Consider the following 7,724-nt stretch of genomic DNA (forward strand, 5'->3'; position numbering starts at 1 on the left):
ACTAACATTCCCACAGCTTTCTAAAGAGAAGCACACCCTCAGCATCACAGATCCTCCACCAAACCCAAAAGCTGGTTTGAGGTTCTTTTCCACATTATTCGTCCTCGTTGTAAGGTCCAACCAAACTGGAATATTCTTTACAGATAATATAATTCCTTATTCTTAAGCCTACTCTTGTCCTTCATTAATCACCAATAAAACGGAGTCTGTAAGAAGAGAAGGAAAGAATAAACCCACTAAACTGCCAGAATGTTTATATTCCAACAGATCCCTGAAAGAGTTATATCCACTCAACTTTTGATGAATTTAATATACAGATATCATAAACATAACTGTCCAGTGGAAGCAGTTCCACTTACTCTTTCTTTAGGTGGTGCTATTGGGCTCATACAGGACAAAAGCAAGAAAATTTAATCTAAGAGATTCACTTTGTGGTATTGATACAACAATAAAGCTTTGACTATGCAGTAACCAGGTATATATAACCTTTTGGCCAGCAAGGGTACTCTGACATGTCTGCATACGCAACAATGTGTAATGTGCTTTGTGTTCTGACGTCTGTCAGAAAACAATCTCAACTTATCCAGGTGTTTGAAATACAGATCGTCTGTTGGATCAGACCACACAGCCAGCCTTCACTTCCCTACATGCATCAGGGGGCCATGGCTGCCCATGACCCTGTCAGAGGTCACTGCCATTCCTTCCTTAGACCCTCTCTTTCTAGATAGTGGGAGCTCTAGTTTTGGAAATACTCTGACCAAATACAATAGCTGACACAATGTGGTTCTTCCTAACCTCACCCAAATCCTTATGCTTTCTCATTTTTCTTCTTTCTAATCCATCTTGAAACCAAAATGTTAATTTGCGGACTAATATATCCCACATGAAGAGATCATTAGTGGTATTCTCTTCACCTGCTGTGGATGATTAGATGATGTCTGATTGGTGGAGACTTTAAAACACCTGGAAGACAGAGGCTAGGAGTAGTCAATCCAAATCCTTCCTCTGTAACCGAAGCCACAGCGTAAAGTTCTGTAAGGAACACAAGTTGCATTGCAGCGGAAACATAATACATTTGTGTTTCCCCCTTCTCAAAAGGTTTATGAACTCTAGCATCCTGTTATCCACTGAAGTCATGGGTTCACCATAACAACCCAATTTGTCCCGGTGACCTCAGATTAAAATCTAAATCACATCACACGAGAAACCGTTCAGTTTTCTCCTCATTCAAAACCACTGTTTGGAGAAACTGTTGCGTAACTACAAATAAGGGTCAATGAACTACGATCATGCCTCACTTTTGAGTTGTCATCAGAAGAGTTTTTCTTTCATAAAGGTACATCCCGGTCCAAACGAGCAAGTCCAGCGTTACTCCATTAACAACATGGTCGTCTCTGCAAAGACTCCAGTTGGCATCCGCTCTCCTGATGAGAACTCTGTCCGCTTAAAGCATCCCTCTCTGAACCAAACTAATCCTCACTTATCCACAAGCAGGCACGGAAAGACGCACATACGGCATATGAAATGCTGCGATCTAAGTAAAAGCCTAATGTGGGGAAGGTATTCTCCAGCCCCACAGTGTGGGGGGCATGAAGTGCCTCACCCCTTCGTTCTTTAAATGACAAAAAATAGCTCTTGCTAGATGTTGCTGTGTCATCAGGTCTGATTGTTTGTGTCCTCTCATCCTAACACCCCAGTCTCCTGAGGCTGGACAGTATGTAGAAAAGCAATCAATGCTGCAGCAAAGGTCTTCTGTTTACTGTAACCATAACATTGTAGGTTAGAAAATGCTCTGAGCTAGTACATTTGTTCATGTGGATCCAGAGACACAGAAAACCTACCAGCCAGTTTGAGCTCCACAAAAAAAAACAAAAAAAAAACTGTCTGGTAACATTAATTATAAGATAAATAAGTCTTTTTAGATTATGCTTTTTAATATGTGTCTTTCAGAGATTTTGGCAGTTTTTTTATGACTCAGGGAGAATTAACATAATTGAAATGTCTCTGGTGAGGTTTGGAGTAAACTCAAGGACTCGGCATGGGGCTATCCTCAGATTTAGTGACAAACTGGATAAGCGACTAGTTTACCTTCAGCCGTTGATCCATAAATGATTAGACAATGCTGTAAAACCCGTTCTCTGAGGGGTAAGAATGTCTGTGAAACACGTTCTTTAGATCAGTTTTACATGGTGTTTCATTGACTAGTTTCAGTGCAGATTCAAGTGATCAGAATTTGAAGGACTTATTGTGCAATAAGTCAATATTTACCCACCAGAATGGCTTTGTTCAGAGCACGGAACAAATAAAATCCACATACTACCTAATGAAAGATAAGGATTTTGGTGTCTGGTTCATGTTCTTATAGGTGAGTGGTCCAACTCTTACATAACAAGGTGATTTGTTGTTTAAATGAAAAAAGAGCAATAGCTGACAACAATCAGCAGCTTACAACAAAGTTTATTCCATGTGTTGGGTGATAATTCCTTTAAACATTTAGAAACAGTTACAGGCAGAGGTGTATATTTAAACAACACTGAAAAACAAAGTTTGCGTATTCAGTAGGCATAGCCCATATAAGTCTTTAATTATTTTTAACAAAATTGCAAGCAACATTCTCCTCTAGTGGTCAGAGGAACAACTTTTGTTCCTCTGACCACTGAAAAACCTATAGCTGAAGTCCAGTTATTCAGTCTGTTTTGTCTTGGCACACTTCTGCATTGCCTGTCAAATGTGTGTTTGTGGCAAGAAATGATGCGTGTGTGTGTGTGGCATTGTGTTTGTGTCACTAATTCCCAAGCCAGCTGGTCACACATTTGTCTTTTTTACATCACATCTTCTTGTCACAAAGCCAGAATGGACCGTTATGAGACTGTCAGTTCACACCTCTGACTTTGTGTGAAGGCCTGTTCTTACGCCACACAAACAAAGAAAAGTGTATTTTCCTCAAAGTGGTAAGAATAACAACACATTTGGTTTTGGTCAAGGTTAAATCAAGTTAAGATTCATCCATCCATTTTCTTACACCCTTGTCCCTCAGTGGGGTCGGGAGGGTTGCTGGTGCCTATCTCCAGCTAGCATGCGGGGTTCACCCTGGACAGTTCGCCAGTCTGTCGCAGGGCAACACAGAGACACACAGGACACACAACCATGCACACACACACTCACACCTAGGGGCAATTTGGAGAGGCCAATTAACCTGACAGTCATGTTTTTTGGACTGTGGGAGGAAACCAGAGTACCTGGAGAGAACCCACACATGCACAGGGAGAACATGCAAACTCCATGCAGAAAGACCAGGGCTGGGAATTGAACCCAGAACCTTCTTGCTGCAAGGCAACAGCTCTACCAACTGCGCCACTGTGCAGCCCAAGTTAAGATTCAAGTGCAGAAATATTCTCACATTTATGCTTACAATGTCAACAATGGTTTTTTCCAGGCCTGCTTTCTTGAAAAACTGTTTGGCATATGGGCTTTTAATGAATGTTATGGAAAGATGGACACCCAAAGTTTTGCTGCATTTCTCTAGTGAGCGGTGGAGAAACCTTACCCTGCTTTACCTCTCTCGGTGCATGGAGACTTGTGCATGATGGAAAGATAAAAATACATGTTGTCACTCAACCTTGTATGTCATGGTTGTTTTGTTAATTATGGCTCTGACTGTACTTGTGGGCAAGTTTAGGTGGGTCCAAATTTTCCTGAAGTAATTTCCTGGCTTACAAAGGTCAATCACATCTCTCTTATTTGAATTACATGTCTTTCTTATGTTGAATAGGATTAAGAGCAGAAATGAAATTGACTTATGTCATGCTACTCATACCCAAAGTAAAACAGAAATGCGTGTATTACTAAAAAGTCCTAGACTGATAATAAAAACATAAACCTATCTATCTATCTATCTATCTATCTATCTATCTATCTATCTATCTATCTATCTATCTATCTATCTATCTATCTATCTATCTATCTATCTATCTATCTATCTATCTATCTATCTATCTATCTATCTATCTATCTATCCATCCATCCATCCATCCATCCATCCATCCATCCATCCATCCATCCATCCATCCAGACTGTGACCAACACTTGCGGTTATGTGGGTCATTTTCAACTTGCAGATAAGACTTGAATTTTCCCTAAATATAAGATCCAGATATAAATGGCCACTTGTATTTAAATGAGCACATCTGTATTTGTTAACAGAACACAGTTAGTGAGCTGGTCCTGTGCAGGCATCAAACCCTAATGAGATCATCCAGCCTCCACGCAGATCCTCCGTCTCTTGAACTCCGTGCGGAGCACCATGACAGCTTCAACTTAATCCTCATTAAGCACTGTAACAATGCAGGAAGTAGCTGCTGCAGTCACGATTACACGGGCTCACTATTTGGCAGGAAATGGCTTCTTTCAGCCGCTGCGTCCAAGACACCTAGAGAGCGTCCAGAAACTTTTCTGTTCTCGGAGCAGTCGCAGCCTCTCTCCTCTCTGCCGGGGGAAGTCTGCCGTCTGCATCGGGGGGAACGAAGGCTTACAAAAGCGCAGAAAGAAATATGTTTAGTGAAATAACGGCAGTTTATGAAAAGAGATATGTTGATCTTTCTAGTTGATTTTTTTTTTACACTTGACAAGAGCGCAGGCTGCATTTCATCCCTAATTAAAAATAAAACCAAAAGGAACGTATTATATTTAAGTTAGTCGACTTAAATTTGCTTATTTGATTCAGACTAGTTGCATATAGATAGATGCATTGTAACAATAGAAAAAATAAAAAATAATTTATAAATCAGAAATTTAATGCTTACATAATTTTTTCACTCACCGAATTGAATCGATTTATTTGCGTGGCGAATTAAAAAATTGATTACACTTTTAACATTTAAAGTCTAAAACTGATTTATTGTGTCTGTCCCCAGCTGGGCCCTTGGTTACATAAAACAACATAATGCTAAAGTTCAAATACAAAACAAATACAAATACAAATGTGAATCTGATTAAAGCACATCGAAACAATAATGACTTATAACTATAACATCAAAGAGAGAAAATTGGCAAACACATATTTTTGCTGGTCCCGCTTAATAAACTTCTTCATCTGTAAACTAAACTGAAACTAGTCAGAGTTCAGTTTTAGTTCTGCAGGAAGAGAACATGGTAACTTTCCTTAAGAGGAACCAAAAGGTGCCTGTGCTTCCAGTAACTCTTACACTTAAGATTTGTGAATTTAAGATTTGATTTCTTCGTAAAATTTTCAAAATTAATCAAATAAAGTTTTTTGAGCACATGACAGTGATGTGCCCTTCCAGGCTTCTTGTCCAAAGTCTTTGTTGCTTGTTTATTAATCATCTTTAGTAACTTAGTAGTTGTTTGGGCAGCTTATAACTGAAGACCTTTAAACAGTAGCTTAAATGTAAAAAGAAACAAAACAACATTGAGGGCATAAAAACTTTCAGAATGAAATGACTGACTGTATCAAATCAGTCTAAAATGACATAAGTTGGCTTTCACAATTCTGCTCACCTTCTTCGCTTGCTTGTTAAATTTCAAATGAGAATCCAGCATGATGGCAAGAAAATTTACTTCTGAAATATTTCATATTAATCTTTAGATTAAACAAATCAAAACAGTTGTGTCATCTTTTAACATAAATTTTAAAACTAAATATTCTGACAGGTGCATGGAAACATTTGCAACATTAGTACTGGCTCTATGTCGTCACCAATGGAATATAAATATGGTAAATTATGTACAGTGCAACCCTCCCGACCCCACTGAGGGACAAGGGTGAAAGAAAATGGATGGATGGATGGATGGATGGATGGATGGATGGATGGATGGATGGATGGATGGATGGATGTACAGTGCACCTGCAAAGTATTCACAACGCTTCACCTTTTCCACATTTTATTATTTTACAGCTTTATTCCAAATCGTATTAAGTGAATCTCTTTCCTCAAAATTCTATACAAGAATATTCCACTGCGAAAATGTGGCAAAGGTTTTTGAAATTTTTGCACCAAGAAATCACATTTAAGTAAGTACTCACATCTTTGCCACTGAGCTCAAAATTGAGCTGTTTCAACTCAGTTTTAGATGTTTCTGCGGCTTGTTGGTAACTTCAGTTAATTGAACTTGGTTTGACAGAGAAAATTGACACACGTGCCAGGAAAACCTTCCAGAGGAACGTCCATCTCTGCAGCAATCCATCAAACAGAATAGCCTAGAAGATCTCAAAGGAGCGGCTTCAGAACCATTCAGTGAGTGTCCTGGAGTGACCAAGACAGAGTCCAAACTTGAATTCGATTGAACATCTCTAGAAAGATCTGAAAATGACTGCACAGTCGTCTCCCATCCAATCTGATGGAGCTTGAGAAGAACTGCAAAAAATGAATGGGCCACAATGCTTGAAGACAGGGTGAGCTATGCTGGTGGCACTGTATTACAAAAAAGTTGCTGCCAAACGTATTAAGCAAAGACTGAATATTTTCTGGATGCACTGCATACTAACCAAAAAGATTAAGAACTGAGTGTTGGGGAACACCTGGGTTAATTTTTCAAAATGTTGATTTCTCACCATCTCACCACACACTACTCTAAACTTAAAATAAAAAAAAACTTATTTTTTTCAAATAAGTATTCCAAAATTTTAAATGCCAAAAGCATTTGTAACGATAAACTCTTGTAACTACTTTACTTTGATCAAGTAATAATATGCTAAATTATAAAGCAAGTCTGAGGCTCTGTTGAATAATGTGGATGATATCCAGATTGCAAATGATGCAGATAATTATGAACTTCTAAGTATCTAATGAGTTTATTTGTCACCTTATCCAAAACCTTTGGAAAAACTGTCAAAATCCTAGCTCCCCTGTTTTAATGGATAAACTAATGACACGTGTGAAAGGAACTGAAAGAACATCTTTGTGTTTTGTTTAGATAAGACATACCTTGATAATTTATTACTCATTGCGAACATAGTTGAGACTATAGACATGCAGAAATGTGCTGGAAGTGTTAATGTTTTCCTCTGAACTCTTCAACAGACAAGCTAAAAGCGAGTTTGTGTGTTTTCCAAGGTCTTCTCTCTTCTAGCAATCAACTTATGCAAATGTATTAAAATGGAGTGAATTGCATTGCTTGATATCGTCGCAGGATTGTTAATGTTTTTCTTCTAATGTTTTCTTCCTGTGTTTGGGAAAAATAAAATAAAACATTTTTACCCTCTGCACATTGTCTTCCTTTGTTTTTCTCACGTCCAGCCAGTCAGACTCCGGAGGGATAGCAGATTTTCAAAACAGCTTTACAATATTGCATTTCACCAAGGGATACATATATTATATTCAATAAGCTGGTGTTGTTCTGTCTTCAAATTGCAAACATCTGGCTCTAAATATGTTGTGACATTTACACCACATTCCTACATCCTGTGGAGCTCATTCCTGTGCAACTCGTTCGCTGAAATGACTACAGATGACCTTGTATGACCTCTCAGATAAATGGCTTCCACCTTCCATGACCTGAAACGAGGCCTTTCGGTGATGTTTGCTTCAAAAAGGCAGTGGTCACAGTCTTCTCTAAAGTTCACATCCAAAAGTGTTATGGCTTTGTTGTTTGGATTTCCCCAAATCACTGGATTTGTTCAACATCGTTCGGTACAGGACCAGCGTGATGGCGCAGCTGGTTCCTGGGTTTGCTCTCAGCCTTAAGTCTTTCTGCATGGGATTGCA

At 38.8% G+C, this 7,724-nt stretch overlaps 1 long non-coding RNA gene across 1 annotated transcript; it reads right to left on the reverse strand.

Moving 5' to 3' along the window:
• Window positions 1-4,167: 4,167 nt before the first annotated feature.
• LOC103479432 (uncharacterized) lies at window positions 4,168-5,961 on the reverse strand. The gene is made up of 2 exons (XR_535945.2): window positions 5,518-5,961; window positions 4,168-4,527 (listed from the first exon to the last, which is right to left on the reverse strand). It is a non-coding gene; the product is annotated as an uncharacterized LOC103479432 (long non-coding RNA).
• Window positions 5,962-7,724: the final 1,763 nt, after the last annotated feature.

This window comes from Poecilia reticulata, chromosome 17 (assembly GCF_904066995.2).
Source record: "Poecilia reticulata chromosome 17, P_reticulata-male-v2, whole genome shotgun sequence".
Taxonomy (NCBI): Eukaryota; Metazoa; Chordata; class Actinopteri; order Cyprinodontiformes; family Poeciliidae; genus Poecilia; species Poecilia reticulata.